The 17,355-nt window shown below is 37.7% G+C and overlaps 1 protein-coding gene across 3 annotated transcripts in view; it reads right to left on the bottom strand.

Moving 5' to 3' along the window:
- Window positions 1-17,355, bottom strand: part of UBE2W (ubiquitin-conjugating enzyme E2W (putative)) — an 82,190-nt gene that overhangs the window by 45,084 nt on the left and 19,751 nt on the right. The gene's annotated exons all lie outside the window — the stretch shown is intronic.

Genomic DNA, 17,355 nt, shown 5'->3' with positions numbered 1-17,355 from the left:
TAATAGTAGTTCTGGCAGCAGCCACCAGCGCCTCAAGAGCACAGCCAAATGGTGGCTTTCCTGGATAATCTGGTGGAAGACCTAAAAGGCATGACAAAATTTAGGTAATTTTTTAAAAAGAAATTCAATGAAGAAAATATTTTGTTTTGGCTAGAACGTAAAGATTTCTTTTTTTAATGCAAGATAAGCAGATGCAGGAAAAGGCAAAGGAGGTCTACATGACCTTTCTTTCCAGTAAGGCCTCGTCACAAGTCAAAAAGAGGCAGTCTTCGCTCAACGAAAAGATTCTGGAAGAATCGCATCCTCTGATGTTCCAGGAACTCCAGGACTGGATCTTCAATCTCACCAAGTACAACAGCTACAGTAGCTGCTTAAAGTTTGACTAGGTTTGTTGTTGTTTATTTTTTAAGAGACAGGGCCTCATTCTATCACTCGGGCAGGCATGCAGTGGCACAATCCTAGCTTACTGCAGCCTGGAACTTCTGGGCTCCAGCCATCCTTTTGCCTGAGTCTCCTGAGTAGCTAGGACTATAGGTGTGCAACACCATGCTTGGCTAATTTAAAAAAAAATTTTTTTTTTTTTTTTGTAGAGATGGGGTCTCACTATGTTGCACAGGCAGGTCTTAAACTCCTGGCCTCAAGTGATCCTTCCACCCTGGCCTCTCAAAAGATTACAGGTGTGAGCCACTGTGCCAGTCCTGATTTGCTTTTAAAATACAAGCAAATTGCAAAAGAGGAGAAAGTTCAGTCTGATGCTCAAACTACAGCTAGAAAAGCTTTTAGAATTTTTAACATGAGTTCCCAAAGACCGGCAGATTTATGAAGGAAAGAAAGTAGGCTACATGTGGTGGCTCATGAATATAATCTCAGCATTTTGGGAGGGAGAGGCGGGAAAACTGCTTGAGCCCAGCATTTTGAGATCAGCCTGGGTAACACAGTGACACACCCTCTCTCTACAAAAAAATAAAAAATAAAAAATTAGCCAGGTGTAGGGGCATGCACCTGTACTCCCAGCTACTTCAGAGGATAAGGTAGGAGGATCTTTTGAGCCCAGGAGGCCAAGGCTGCAGTAAACTATAGTTGTACCACTGCACTACAGCCTAAGTTACAGTGAGATTCCGTCTCAAAAATAAAACAAAAATTAGAATAAAAAATCATAATCAAAAGAAGCAAAGAAACTTTCGGAGTTTATAATTGCCTTGTTACGTACAAAAACTGAAAGGTACAAAACTCTTCAATGGAATATGTGTATTTTATTAACTGTTTGACCAGTAAGTTTTGCATAATGGCTAATCTTACACTAAAAAAAAAAAAAAAAAAAAGCTTTGAAGTTTCGGATCACAAAACAAACCGATTTCTTCCACACTGGAAAAAATATTTCAACACTGATGCTGTAAAGTAGTTATGAAGAATAGGCAGTTACCTATACAACATCAAGACGTCATAGCTACTATATTGAGGTTATAGGTCAAGTAGCCATTATCTGAACTGCTTGTGACCAGAACTGTTTCGCATTTACTGGCTGAGCATCCCAAATCTAAAAAGCCAGAATCCGAAATGCTCCAAAGAACATTACCTTTGAGTGTCACACTGCTACTCAAAATGTTTCAGATTTCGGAGCATTTCACATTTCAGATTGGGGATGCTCAACTTGCGTAAGGTCTTAATAGCTTGAGTTAAAAGTGCTTAAAAGTTTTAGCAGTGCTTCCTTTGCTGCTTTCTAATTATAAAAGCCATAGTTTGGCTGGGCGCGGTGGTTCATGACTATAATCCCAGCACTTTGGGAGGCCAAAGTAGGCAGATCGCAAGGTCAAGAGTTTGAGACCAGCCTGGCTGACATGGTGAAACCCTGTCTCTACTAAAAATACTAAAAAAATTGGCCGGGCAGGGTGGCACATGCCTGTAGTCCCAGCTACTTAGGAGGTGGAGGCAGAAGAATTGCTTGAACCCAGGAGGCAGAGGTTGCAGTGAGCTGAGATTGCGCCACTGTACTCCAGCCTGGGTGACACAGTGAGACTGCATCTCAAAAAAAAAAAAAAAAAAAAAAGCCATAGTTCTCCAAAATCCTTAAAGAATGTCATTTCACAGACAAGCTTTCCAGAGAAACTCTAAAAGTAATCCTTTATACAAAAAGCCTTTCAAAAATTTTATGCTTTGTGATAATAATGAAATCAGAAGAAAAAAGAAAATATTAATAAAATTTTAAAAAGATTTTATAAATTTTTTAAAAGTAATTTTAATACATAATCTACTATTCATTTTCTTAAATAGGATCACCTGCACATAGTTTAATATTTCAAGGTTATTGTTAACATCATTTATAGTAGAACATCAAAATACAACATATTATGATCTGAGATATGTTAAGGTTTTCTTCCTACATACTAGGTATCCTAAAATGGCTACGTATTTTGCATACTTATTTGTACAGCTTTTATTGTATACTTCTTCCCTTGTTATCAGTGGACATGCTTTTCCAGGGTACAACAAGGCAAAAACAAAAAAAACAAAACACAGTAGTCCCTAATTTATGAATTTTAAAACCAAATATTATAATTTCATGCAAGATCATAAATTTTAAAACCAAATAATGTTATTAAAATTGCATGCAAGATTATAAAGATTCTTAATATGACTTTTTTTTTTCTTCAGAGACAGGGTCTCACTATGTTGCCCAGGCTGGAGTACACAGGCACAATCCCACTACTGATTGGCATGGGAGATTTGACCTGTTGTTTCTGACCTGGATCGTTCACCCGTCCTCCTGAGACACACCTGGTGGTCCCTTGCTCCCGGGAGGTCACCATATTGATGCTGAACTCAATGCGGACACCCAAACGGCATAGCGCACTACAGTCCAGAACTCCTGCCGCAGCTTTCCAAGTAACTGGGACAACAGGCACCGCCCACTGCACCCAGCGTAAGTCTTTTCTCAAAGTGAAGAAGACGAATATGGATATCTGTTCATTTCTTAAGAGTTCTCTGCTTAAAAATTGGTTTTTTTTTCTGGACAGTGAAATATTACTATCAGTAAGTAATGTTTCTAGGTCTTCAATTTATGACACTTAGAGTAAGCTTAGCCATCCAACACCACTACAGATAGAAAACTGTGTTGTGCATCACTGTAATGGACTTCAGATTTGCTTAATTTGTTTTGAATAAAGACAAATTTAAGCAAATTTCTATGTTAAAACAAGGTTTTAATTATTTTCTACTGATATTCACAAATGAGGGTTCTGTGATCACATACATTTTTTAAAAAACTGGGTCAAACAAAGAAGAACTGGCTTCTTCAACAAAACTTTTCATCTACTAACTTGTACAGTGATTGTCCAAAGGGAAGATGACATAGAGGTTCCCAAAAATAGCTGGGCACAGTGATGCATGCCTGTAGTCCCAGCTACTCAAGGGGCTGAGGCAGGAGAATCGTTTTGAGTCTAGTAGTTGGAGTCCAGCCTGGACAACACAGCAAGAACTTGTCTCTAATAAAACTAAACAAGGCCAGCCACGGTGGCTCAAGCCTGTAATTCCAGCACTTTGGGAGGTCAATGAGCATGTAATGCCTGAGGTCAGGAGTTCAAGTCCAGTCTGGGCAACATGGCAAAACCCCGTCTCTACCACAAATACAAAAATTAGCCAGGAGTGGTAGCATGCGCCTATAATCCCAGTACTCGGGAGGCTGAGGCACAAGAATAGCTAGAACCTGGGAGGTGGAGGTTGCAGTGAGCCTAGATCACATGAATGCATGCAGCCTAGGCTACAGAGCAAGACTCCATCTCAATAAAATAAAATAAACAAAAAACTCCCAACAACAAAAAAGAGGTTTCCAAAGATAATAGAATCCTTTGAGTGTAGATCATCTCAAGCCTTGTTTCAAGGACCACATTTTGGGAAACACTGCTACGGAAATCTTCCAGATCTTGAGAACTTTACTAAGTCAAGAAGAATAACCCTTCTTAGTAGAAGAAGCAAGAACATAAAGGAGAATCAATCTGCTTAACTACCAAGCAAAACACAAGAAAACAAAAGCAAACTAAAAAACCACTTTATTGGTATAATTATCCCTGGTCTCCTGAACAGAATGGTAAAGGGTGCCCAGATACAGAATCTTCTTGGGTTCAAATACCCCCTAGAGGTTTCCCATTGGCAACTTGGTGTTCACTTCAAGTAATGAAGTGGTGGCCCACAATCAGTCTGATTAGTTGCAAAAAGCAGTCAATCAGAGGCTGAAGTGATGTTACAAAGGTCACAGTCCTATGCAAACATCTGATTGACCTTTGATGTGAAGCAACCTTCACAGTAATTCTTGGACAGGTGACAGTGCAACACAGGGAAAAGTGGGTACGTTAATCTCTTGAGCATTCTTTTGATGTTACATAAATTTTCTCCTCAACTGCTGTAGTAAGTCCACTGTACTACATGATATATTAAAATTTGAAGAAAAATAAAGCAAATTAAGGGGATGGGGAGGCACATAGGTCTCACATTTTGTAAAGTTTTATCTCAACTTGACACTCTGAGAAACTATCCTAAAAGGTAGAAACATTCAGGGAAGGAAAAAATACAAAGTGAAGAAAAAACATTAAAAATGTGGGAATATATGATAATGGTTGCTAATACAACTGTATATAAAATGACCAAGAACATTTTCTCCAATTTCATCTAACAACCAACTAAAGATGGAAGGTTAAAAACAGGAGAGCATGATGGAAAAAACAGGAATACCATACACGTTAATATTAATAGCATTGCACTAATAAGTAGATATTATTTTTCCCTAACAACATTAAACAATTCTAACAGCGGCTACTTCTCCTTTCAGAGGGAAATGTGAGGCAACAAATTAGTTTTACTTTTTTTTTTTTTAAACAGAACTAAACTCATGCAGAGCAAGGAAGCATCTTCCCTCCTACTGAATTCTGATGACATTTCTAACAGTTACTTAATGAAACTGTTTTCCCTTTCAGGAAAGAGAATGCAATAGAGGTATTCATTCTTAGTTTAAGCTAAATTTTTCAAAAGTCTGACAGAAATGCAAAAAGTGTCAGGACTTAATGATTTCTGCTAGTAAGAGCCCGCAGCCCACAAAAGGAGACAAATGTGCCAATAATTTCTCCATGCTTTCAGAGTACAGTAGTGTCCAAAAGAAGAGTGGTGAGAGGAGAAAAACCAGGACTGTGGTATGCAGAAAGCCAAGGAAGAATATGTTTCAAGGACTAACCAGACTTTCTTTTCCAGCACAACGGCACAGTATATACCGTGGATAATTACAGAGAAAACAAAGACAAAGTGAACGCAGGAACTCTGAAACGTAAGGATTACGACTGGATTTTGCCATGGAGATTTCAAACAAACCCAATAGCAAAACCAAAGTGAAGATACTAACCGAGGAGTTACCTGAAACTATGATCCCTCAATGTAAAGGTCAACAAGAAAATGGGCAAAGAGACAACAATGATATTTGCCTACTTTAAACTTAGCAATGGGTGAAGGAAGAAAAAAATTCTCCCCTGAAATTTCATAACCTCAACCCACATGGATTCATAGCCTGAATTCCTGCTACCTGAGAACATTAAGCAAGGATTTAATCAAAAGTAGTCCAGGAAGTGGTGGCCTCAAAGTAACTGGCAGAAACAAATACAAATATAAATCCTGGAAAAATCCAAGTTCTATCCTTTGAGGCAACAATTTCGCTACTCAGAATCGCAGAAAGATACATATAAAACAGCTTCGCTGTAAAACAACATCTAGAAATATATGTCAATAGGTAAATTACACAAATTATGGCATAGCAAACTAAGACTATGCAACCGCTAAGAATGACATGGACCTGAGTACTGACAAAAAAATAAAGAACTCCAAAACATACTGAAATAAAGAAAAAGCAAGCCTCAAAAATACATGTATTTTATCTTAAAAGAGATGTAATTACACAAATATAAAAATGCATACAAAAGACCAAAAAAAAGCACATAGCACATTCAATTATTTTACAGTTGGAATTGGCAGTGGAGAAAGAGGATATACTGTATGCACTACATACCTTTCTTTATATTATTTGGCTCTTTTACAAAACTGTAGAAGTGTATTTTCTGTATAATTAAAAAATAAACTAAACAACTCAATAGATGACGAAAACACATTCACACAAAAACATACACACAAACATTCATAGCAGCATTATTCATAATGCCAAAAAACAACCCAAATGCCCACTAATTGAAGAATGGATGAACAAAATGTTACAACCACGCAATGGAATATTATTTCACCTTCAAAAAGAATGAAGTGCTGACGCATTTTACAACACAAATGAACCTCAAAAACATTATGTTTTTGAATGAAGCCAGTCACAAAAGACCACATATTGTATGATTCCACTGATATGAAAAGTCCATAATAGACAAATCTATAGAGACGGAAGGTAAGCTGGTGGTTGCCAGGGGCTGGGAAAGGAGAATGGGATGATGGAGAGTGACTACTTATGGACACAAAGGTTGCTTTTTGGGCATGATAAAGATTTCTAAAGTTAAATTATGGGTATGGTTGCACAACAGAGTAAATAAATTAAAATTATTGAGTGTAGAAATGGGACTATTTTATGGCATGTAAATTACATCTAAATAAAAGTTTTTTGACCCAGCACAATGGCTTGTGCCTGTAATCCAAACACTTTGGGAGGCCAAGGCAGGAAGATCAGTTGCAACCATGTGTATAATACCAACCTGGGCAACACCTCGAGACCACATCTCTACAAAAAAATTAAAAATTAGCCAGGCATGGTGGTAGTATACGCCTGTCGTCCTAGCTACTCAGGAAACAGAGGCAGGAAGATTTCTTGAGCCCAGGAGTTTAGGTTATAGTGAGCTATGATCTAGCGACTGCACTCCAGCCTGGGTGACAGAGAGACCCTGTCTCTTTAAAAGAAAAAAGGAAAACCTCAGTGGGTAAAGAAACTAACCACAGGTGAAGAAAGAATTTCTACTGAGGAAGATGGTATGAAGAAATTATCCAGGATATAACTCAGAGAAATAGATAATGAAAACATGAAAGAAAGGTAGAGAGACCAAAAAAAAAAAAAAAAACAAGTTAGAGAACAGAAAGCAACATTTTCTATAAATGCTTCTTAAATAATAATGCGTAGTGGTGCGTGCCTGTAGTCCCAGCTACTCTGGAGGCTGAGGCAGGGGAATTGCTTGAACCCGGGAGGCGGAGGTTGCAGTGAGTCAAGATCACGCAAATGCACTCCAGCCTGGCGACAGAGCAAGACTCCATCTCAAAAAATATAACAACAACAACAGTAATAATAATGCCTGAGAATCTCCCAGAATTGTTAAAGACATCAGCCTTCAGGTTAATGAAGCCCAATTAAATCTAAGCAGCATAAATAGAAGATATCTAAACTTAAACATCACTGTGAAAGCATAAAACACCAATTAAAAAGAGCTAATTCTACTGCCATAGACAAAAGATAGATTACCTACAAAGTTATAGAAATAAGAAGGCTACCATTTTAAGAACAATGATGTCAGCACTATAAATCAGTAAAAATATATTTTATGTAAGTAAAACTAACCACCAATTTAAACTCCCATACCAAACAAAACTAAGTTTTAAAAAAAATGGATGAAATCAAGATATGTGCAGACAAAACAGTTGTTTCCTACCAACAGTAACCAACAAAAGAATAAACCCTGAATTCCTTCTGGAAAATGATCCAAAGGGACAGATCTGAGATGAAACAATGGTGAGCAGATACTTAAAAAAGTATGTACATCTAAACACTGAATAAAACAATAAGGCCCACAGTTCCTTATGAAACAACTCTTGGCTGGGCACAGTGGCTCACACCTATAATCCCAGCACTTTGTGAGGCTGAGGTGGGTGGATCACCTGAGGTCAGGAGTTCGAGACCAGCATGACCAACATGGTGAAATCTCGTCTCTACTAAAAACACAAAATTAGCCAGGTGTGGTGGCGCATGCCTGTAGCCCCAGCTACTCAGGAGGCAGAGGCAGGAGAATCATTTGAACCTGGGAAGCAGAGGTTGCAGTGAGCCAATATTGCGCCACTGCACTCCAGCCTGGGAAACAAGAGCGAAACTCTATCTCAAAAAAAAAGAAAAAGAAAAAACTCTTGAGGCAGATGTGCTTCAAAATTAAAAATTTTTTAGATTTTAAAAAAACATTTATAAAGCAGCACACCACCAAACACATTAGTACTCACCACTAAAATATGTGAATACTTACAATATACAGGAGTTTGAAACTAGCCTGGGCAACATAGGGAGACCATGTTTCTACAAATAATAAAAAAATTAGCCAGATATGGTGGTGTGTGCCTATGGTCTCAATTACTCAGGAGACAGGAGACTAAGGTGGGAGGAACACCTGAGCCTAGGAATTGGAGGCTGCCGTGAGCCGTCATCTCACCACTGCACACCAACAGGGGTGACAAGAGTGAGATCCTGTCTCAAAAGAAAAACAAGAAATCAGGATGTGATTACCTTTAGGAGAGAGAGGAAGTAGTGCTTAGGAATGGACATAAGGGAGGCTTCCAAGGTGGAGCTATCATTCTATTTTTTTATGTATGGTGATTACAAAGGTGTATTAACTTTGTGAATATATGAACTTCACATGTAGATTTGTGCACACTCCTGTTTGTTGTATTTCAGTAAAAACATTTATCAAACTGATCTAAAATTGACTGTGGTGATAATTGCACAACTCCACGAATATATTAAGTCATTTTAAATGGATGAGTATGTTATGTGAATTATTTCTCAATAAAGCTGTCAACAAAAGCAAAAAAAAGTGTATTAAACAACAAAGAAAAAGCAAATATGGAAAATGTTAATTGTTGAATCTACACAAAAGCTACAGAGGTGTTACACTGTTTCTACTTTTCTGCACGCTTGAGATTTTTCGTAACAAAACGTTTTCAATAAAAAACAGTAAAATGAATGCAAAAAAACAGCTAAAGTAACATCTAAAAAAAATTGTAGGCCAGGAGCGGTGGCTCACGCATGCAATCCCAGCACTTTGGGAGGCCAAGGCAGGTGGATCACCTGAGGTCAGGAGTTTGAGATCAGCCTGGCCAACTTGGTGAAACCCTGACTCTACTAAAAATACAAAAAGCAGCTGGGCGTGCTGGCGGGTGCCTGTAATCTCAACTACTTGGGAGGCTGAGACAGGAGAATCGCTTGAACCTGGGAGGCGGAGATTGTAGTGAGCCGAGATCGCGCCATTGCACTCCAGCTTGGGCAACAAGAGCAAAACTCCACTGTCTCAAAAAAAAAAAAAAAAAAAATTGTGCGTAACTTCCAAACTAGTAGAGGTAGGAAAAATAGAATGAGAACACAGAAAAAGAAAACAATTCAAAACAACGAAAGACACAGACATAGGAAGAAATGACAAATGAAAAGCACTTAAAAGGAAAGAAATAAATCCTATTATATCAGTTACTCATTAAAAATTGGACTAAGTTCTTTAGCAAACAGTAGAGAATATTAGATTGGTTAACAAGTATAGCTATTTGAGATTTTTTTAAAAGATATTACTAAAATGTTAAGAGCACAGAAAGGTTCAGAGTCAAAGCATAGAAAAAAGATACTAGGAGAAGTTTTAAGAAACAAAGCTAGCATCGTTATATTAGTATCAAGTGAAATAAATGTTAAGGTCAAAAATAATAAAAGATAGAGAATAACTATATAATGATATAGTCACCATGAGCATAAAACCTGTATACTCTTAATAACAAACTCAAAACAGATAAGCAAAGGAAAATCTACAAGACTACCTTCACAGAAGATTTTATTATTAACACCTCAGTAACAGCTCAAGCAGACCAAAAAGCAAACAAAAGGATAACCAAATTGAAAAACAGTCAAAAGGTAAGAATGGGCATTTAATAGAAGAGCCACAAATGGCCCCAAAACATATACAATTATACTCAATTATTCTTATTAGCTAAGGAAATAGAAAATAGAAACATAAGGAGTATCTTTCACCAAAATAAGTCAAGTGTTGGGGAGGATGTGGTATCCCTGGAACTCAGGTACTACCAGTAAGAGCATAAACTGATGTAATTACTTTGGAACAGTACGGCATTATCTAGTAAAATGGAACAGACGTGCCATAACCTAGCACTTGCACCTGTAGGTCAATACCCTAAGAGAAAACCATGAAAATGTGTTACAACATTTAAAGCAGGACTGTTCATAACATGTCAGGAGTAAAACTGATCAAGTGTGATAGTTTATACCATGAAATACTACTTACTTAGCCTTACAAATATACTGCTACAAAGATGGATTAATCTTGAAATGATAAAAGTCACAAAGAATTACTAACAGTATGAGTCCATTTATCTAAAGTTTAAAAACAAACAAAATATATTGTTTAAAGTAAATCTATAAGGAAAAATAAATGATCACAAACATAAAATCCAAGACTGCAATTTACTGTGGGAAGTAGTGAGGTACAATCAGTGGGACATTTAAAAAAAAAAAAAAGCAGGACACAGAAGGGGCTTCAAAGATAATGGCAACTTTTATTCCTTAAGCAATGTATTTTATAAATGTTCTTTAAAATATTTACCCACGATTTTCATTTTTATATTTTTACTTAACTTTTTTCAAGATAGGGTCTCACTCTGTTGCCCAGGCTGGAGTACAGTGGCACAATCTCGGCTTAATGCAACCTCTGCCTCCTGGGCTCAGGTAATCTTCCCACCTCAGTCTCCCAAGTAGCTGGAAACACAGGCACGTACCACCAAACCCTGATAATTTTTGTAGAGACAGGGTTGCGCCACGTTGCGCAGGCTGGTCTTCAACTCCTGGGCTCAAGCGATCCTTCCACCTCAGCCTCCCAAAGTGCTGAAATTATAGGTATGAGACACCATGCCCAGCCTTACCTATGATTTTAAAATTCTTCTGTATGCATGTTTCATTATCTTTTTTTCTTTTTTTGGACACTCTTACATTTGTGAAGAGAAAGAAAGCAACAGGGTGGTAGCAGAACTGAGGCAGAGGCAGGTGTTTGTCAGGAGAAACTTCTGCATATGTAAATAATGAAGAGAAGGATAAAGGTGAGAGAAAGGTGGTGATAAATGACATGTAAAATATCAGAAAGAAGAGATCAGCTAGATGCTGAGTATAGAATTAGAGCCTTTACAAGGGATTGTGTTTTCAACAGGTGTTACGTCTATACAGGAAAAAATACACGTTTTTAAAAATTAAAATCACCCCTTAATCTCACCATCCAGTGATCTCCTTGGGGCAGTGATTTTTCTTTCCATGAATCTGTATTTTCTAATATTCAACAATAAACATGTGTAAAATTTTTTTTTAAATAAAAATATGATCATGCTGACAACAGTGTGGCAGATGTACTGGAGAAGTTAAGACTGAAGACAGGCTGAAAACTACTAGAAAAAAAATTAGAGTTGAGACATTACTAATGAACAACTAGAGGAATCAAAGGACTTCATTAGGATGCAGAATGAACTAGATTTGGTGATAACTGGATGTGGAAAGTGAGAAAGAGAAGAAATGAGGCTGACCCCAGAGTATTAGTCTGGATCGATGACAGTGTTCTTAACTATAAAAGAAATACAGGAAGAAGCCAGGCATGGTGACTTCTTGGCCTATAATCCCAAGTACTTGAGAGGCTGAGGCAGGAGTTCAAGACCAGCCTGGGTGACACAATAAGACCTGGTCTTTTTTTTTTTTTTTTAAAAAAAAAAAAAAGGAAAGAAAAGGTGGAGGAAGTGGAAGATAAAAAGGAAGGGGGAAGGAAAAAGGAGGGATGGGGAGAAACAAGAAGGGAGAGGGAGGGGAGAGGAAAGAGGAGCAATACAGGTAGCTGCTCTGTTTATGAAGGGTTGGAGGCAGCTGAGATTAAGATTAGTTTTGGACCTGACCAGTTCAAGTTTTCTGTGAACATTCAGATTGACAGAACAAAACAACAGAACCAGCCAGAATTGAACAATGACTATTCCCTTTAAACAGAGCTGCCCTCTTTAGGGTGGGTATGCTCTCTACCATGAATCCAGTGTATGTACATGTACCTTAAACCTGCTTGGCTCCAAGGGGAAGAGTTTACAATCCCAGAATCAAATTTTAATTTCTCAAGCTAGTTCAGAAGTTATGTGTCTAGTATTCAGGAAATGAACACTCCAGATGAAATATTTGTTTTCTGAAAACCTTGACTCAGAATGAAATACAGTTCTGTATCTTTCTCTCATTGATCCCTGCATTTCATGCCATAGATGAAAAGCAGTAATTAGCACTAAGCCTGAGAGAGTTAATGGTTTCATTTAAGCCAACCGTTTTTATTTTACTTTGGAAGAATAAATTTTTTCTTCTTGTAAAAATGCAATTCAAATTTTTTTACCTTCCAGGTTTTGGCAGGCTAAGCTACCTTCAAAGATTCTGATATGTATATATATAAATTAAGAGTTACATGTCACAAAGCATGTTATGTGGTGAAAAATCTATAGCCAGGGTCTAGCACAAAGTATTAAATATGCTGAATAAAATGACCGATAATGCCACCTTCAAAAGGTGGGAAGTTTGGTTTCACCAACAAATTGAACTACAAATCTCACAAAAGAACTATGTAAACTATGTGTTAGTATACTAGGGTATGTCATGTCATGTATTTCTTCAAAATGTAAGCAAAATGCAAACTTTAAGACTGTAAGTTAGGTGCTGTACGGGATATTCTATGGTCTGAACATTTACGTCCCTCCAAAATTCATATGCTGAAATCTAATTCCCAAGGTACTGGAATTAAGAGGTGGAGCCTTTGAGGGGAGGTGACTAGGTCAAGAGGGTGGAAAACTGGTGAATGGGATTAGTGCCTATAAGAAGACAGAGAGTTAATTTGCCTTGCTGCCACGTGAGGACACAGTCAGAAGGTGTCACTCTGGACTACTGAATCTGCTGGCACCCTGGATCTTGGACTTCCCAGCCTCCAGAACTGTGAAGACTAAATTTCTGTTGTTTATAATTACTCAGTTTAAGGCACTGACGTATAGCAGCCTGACAAGAAAGATAAAATAGTTGGTTAGACTGATTATTTATTTGGCGAAGTCTTAGTTGCCCAGGATGGAACATAGTGGCACAATCATAGCTCCCTGCAATGCTCCCGCCTCAGCCTTTCGAGTAGCTGGGCTACAGGTGTGTGCCGCCATGCCCAGCTAGTTTATTTTTTATAGAGACAGGGTCTATACTGCCCAGGTTTGGAATTTAACTCCTGGCCTTAAGCGATCCTCCTGCCTCAGCCTCAAAATGTACTGGGATTAGAGGTGTGAAACATTGCACCTGGCCCAGCAAGATATATTTAACTGGAAACTTAATCTCTGATTTTGTAGGAGTGTATAATACATGCAACTTTGGATAAGTAACAATGTGTACCTTAGCATCTTCATAATTAAATACCTCAGATTGTTATTGAAAGAATACAATGAGATGGGCTCGCAGATACAACTATTTTCAAGCTTAAAGTTCCAAATAAACATATTAAAGTAGTATTAATATTCACAGACGACAATAAGGAAAAAAATAAAATGGGAAATAAAAAGCAATAAAAGATGATACTAAAACAGTTTACCGTAACCAACTTTCTTATAAAGTAAATAAAGCCGGCATGGTGGGTCATGCCTGTAATCCCAGCATTTTGGGAGGCCAAGGTGGGAAGATCGCTTGAGTCTAGGAGTTCAAGGCCATCTATGGCAACACAGTAAGACCCCCATCTCTACGAAAAATAAAAAATTAGCTGGGCATGGTGGTGCACGCTTGTAGTCCCAGCTACTCAGGAGGCTGAGGACTCCAGGAGGATCACTTCAGCCTGAAAGGTCAAAGCTGTAGGGAGCCCTGACTGTGCCACTGCACTCCAGCATGGGTGACAGCATGAGACCCTGTCTCAAAAAAGAAAGAAAAATATTGATTCTATGACTTAGTAACACCATTCTTAAAAATTTATACCAAAGAATACCATAAAATTAGGGGAGGCAATACAAATGCCTAGGAGTAAAAAAAAAAAAAAAAAAAGGAAACAACAGGTACATAGCTAAGTAGATCATATTGTTAGAATAAATATTGACGCTCAACTCTCTACACCAAAAGGTAGCTTCCAGAGCTTTTAAGTTCTATGAATTAAAAAGATATCTAGGTTAGATCTTTCCTTCTAACAGATTTAGTCTCAAAGGAATAAACATCTGGCGATTTGTAATATAATGAGCATTACTGTTAGAACATTCTTCTAATAAATGTATTTTTTAGAAAAGATATACTGCATTGTCATTGCCATTTTTATTGCTGAGGTCAATATTTTCCAGTGAACATAAAATCTAGTTTTCTAATAAACTCATCTCAGATGGATACAATTGGTACCATTGAATCACTGAGAATAGTTTTCTTCTGTCAAGTAGAGTTCTCTGAAAAGTATGAATTACAAATACAGTTAACCGTTGAATAATTTGGGAGTTGGGGAACCAAGCCCCAAGCAGTCAAAAACCCACATGTAACTTCTGACTCCCCCAAAACTTAGCTACTAATAAACCTGTTGACCAGAAGTCTTACGTTATTTGTCAGTTACATAAAGTCAGTTAACATGTTGTGTATATTATATACTGTGTCCTTACAATAAAGTAAGCTAGAGAAAATAAAATGTTAAGAAAATCGTTAAGGAAGAGAAAATACATTTACAGCACTATGCTGTATTTATCAATCCCATAAATTTATGTCATCTGTTTATAAGAGAAATCATCTATCTGAAATGGTGGGCAACCGCAACTGCAAATCTACAGTACATATCAAGCAGTTCAACTGTTTATGGTAATGTCATGACTTTTCTCTGCTTCTTTGGAGTACTTCCAGCATCACTAGTGGCATTTTGTATGGATTCCATGGTGTTTGACTCCAAGTTTGCGGTATTGCACTAAAACACAATGAAAAATACACTAGAATAGTGAGAGATCATTTTTTACTGCAATAGGCAATTTAAAGGCGAGACAAACTGCTCATGCAGAGGGTCATACAGCATGTAAAGCAGATATTCCCAACACCTGAGCTCACAGCAATACCAACAGAAGGTGATTATGAAATTTTATGCAGTTATGATTTGATACTTCATCTTCATATTTACTTTTTTTTTTTTGAGACAAGGTCTCACTGTCACCCATGCTAGAGTGCAGTGGCGCAATCTTGGCTCACTGCAACCTCCGCCTCCCGGGTTCAAGCAATAGTCCTGCGTCAGCCTCCCAAGCAGCTGGGCTTACAGACACATGCCACCACACCCAGCTAATTTTTTTTGTATTTTTTGGTAGAGATGGAGTTTCACTATGTTGACCAGGCTGGTCTCAAACTTCTGACCTCAAGTAATCCCACCTTGGCCTCCCAAAGTGCTAGGATTACAGGCGTGAGCCACCTCACCGAGCCCTGTTCACATTTCTTGACTGTGAACAGTGCTGTATAATATGGTCTGTAAGTGTGTAGGTATGAAAGTTTTGTTACCTTCTGGACTTATTTTTTTGTTAATAAAAAAATCATTTAATTATTAATTAAATCATTACTTATTGAATGATTTATAAAGTTCCTTTTAAAAATCCCAGAACCTAGGTTATTCTACTCATTTTCACAAGTTAAAGCTATATTAGGAGTCTTTTTACATATTGTTCAGCCTAATTCAATCATGTATCTGTAATTACTTTTCTATAGTTTTATATATAGTTTATATTCACATTATGTTTTTAGTACTTTTCTATATGATCTTCATCTAATGCTAGTGTTATTTCCATATATCCATATCCCTAATCAACTATAATGGTTTAAAATGTTCCAAAAAACTAATAAAATAAATTTGGCTTTAGTACAAACTGTTTCAGTCAACCAAATAAACAAACTACCATTTTGATAACAAACAGGTTAAAACTCATGTCATCATTACCTTGTATCTTGTCCTATTACCAATTTTCAATTTCACATTGTAGGAAATGCTATTCGGTATAAACAATTCCCCCCTCCCCACTCTCTACTTTTACCCACTTAAACATAGACAAATTATATACACTTACGCATTTTTTTTTTTTTTTTTTTGAGATGGAGCCTTGCTGTGTCACCCAGGCTGGAGTGCAGTAGCGTGATCTCAGCTCACTGCAATCTCCACCTCACAGGTTCAAGCAATTCTCTTGCCTCAGCCTCCCCAGTAGCTGGGATTACAGGTGGGCACTACCAGGCCTGGCTAATTTTTGTATTTTTAGTAGAGACAGGGTCTCGTTGGTCTGGTGTCGAACTCCTGACCTCAAGTGATCGGTCCGCCCTGGCCTCCCAAAATGCTGAGATTATAGGCATGAGCCACTGCATCTGGCCACACTTAAGCATTTCTAAGCACTATTTACACAGAAGATTTCCATCAGCAGGAATAATTTTTTTTTTTTTTGAGACAGGGTCTTGCTCTATCGCCCAGACTGGAGTGCAGTGCTGTGATCTTGGCTCACTGCAGTCTCCACCTCCTGGGTTCAATTCATTCTTGTGCCTCAGCCTCTCAAGTAGCTGGGACTATTGGCACATGCCACCACGCCTGGCTAATTTTTGTATTTTTAGTAGAAAGGGGGTTTTGCCATGTTGGCCAGACTGGTCTCAAATTCCTGGCCTCAAGTCATCTGCTCACCTTGGCTTCCCAAAGTGCTGGGATAATAGACGTGAGCCACCATTCCCAGCCTAAAATCTTAAAATGAACTACTAACTTTATGGTTCCAGGATAGTTACTTTGTCAAGTCCGAATATACACATAATAACACAAGACAGTTTGGGCAACTTTTTAATTCAAGGAAGAGAGTGATTTGTTTTCTTCTTTAGCATGCTCAGGTACACTATACTGTGATTTTAGGGATTTTATCAATTCCTTCTCCTGACATACTAGGTGGAAACTTATATAATGCTGGTCAGAGTCATTAACAAGTAGAAAAAAAAAATCACATTTAATTCTTATAGGAAGATTTTCTAAGCTGAAAAATACAGCAAAAATGTTTAAACTCTGGCACTTAAGGTAGATAACAAAGTATCTCATATACAGAGAACTGACCAAAATAAAAATACCAACTTTTTTCACTAGAATAGTTTCAATGTATGTGTTCTAAAATATAATAATGTATTACAAAAGACTGCAAGTATGTAAGACCAGTATTTTGATAAAGAGCAAGTTCAATCTTCTAAGCCTTCTTAAAAACAACTTTTGGGCCGAGCACAGTGGCTCACGCCTGTAATCCCAGCACTTTAGGAGGCCGAGATGGGCAGATCACAAGGTCAGGAGTTCGAGACCAGGCTGGCCAACATGGTGAGAACCATCT

Source organism: Colobus angolensis, unplaced genomic scaffold (genome assembly GCF_000951035.1).
Source record: "Colobus angolensis palliatus isolate OR3802 unplaced genomic scaffold, Cang.pa_1.0 Scaffold16, whole genome shotgun sequence".
Taxonomy (NCBI): domain Eukaryota; kingdom Metazoa; phylum Chordata; class Mammalia; order Primates; family Cercopithecidae; genus Colobus; species Colobus angolensis.
Note: the sequence above shows the minus strand (reverse complement) of the source record. Positions and strands in the feature narration are given on the sequence as shown.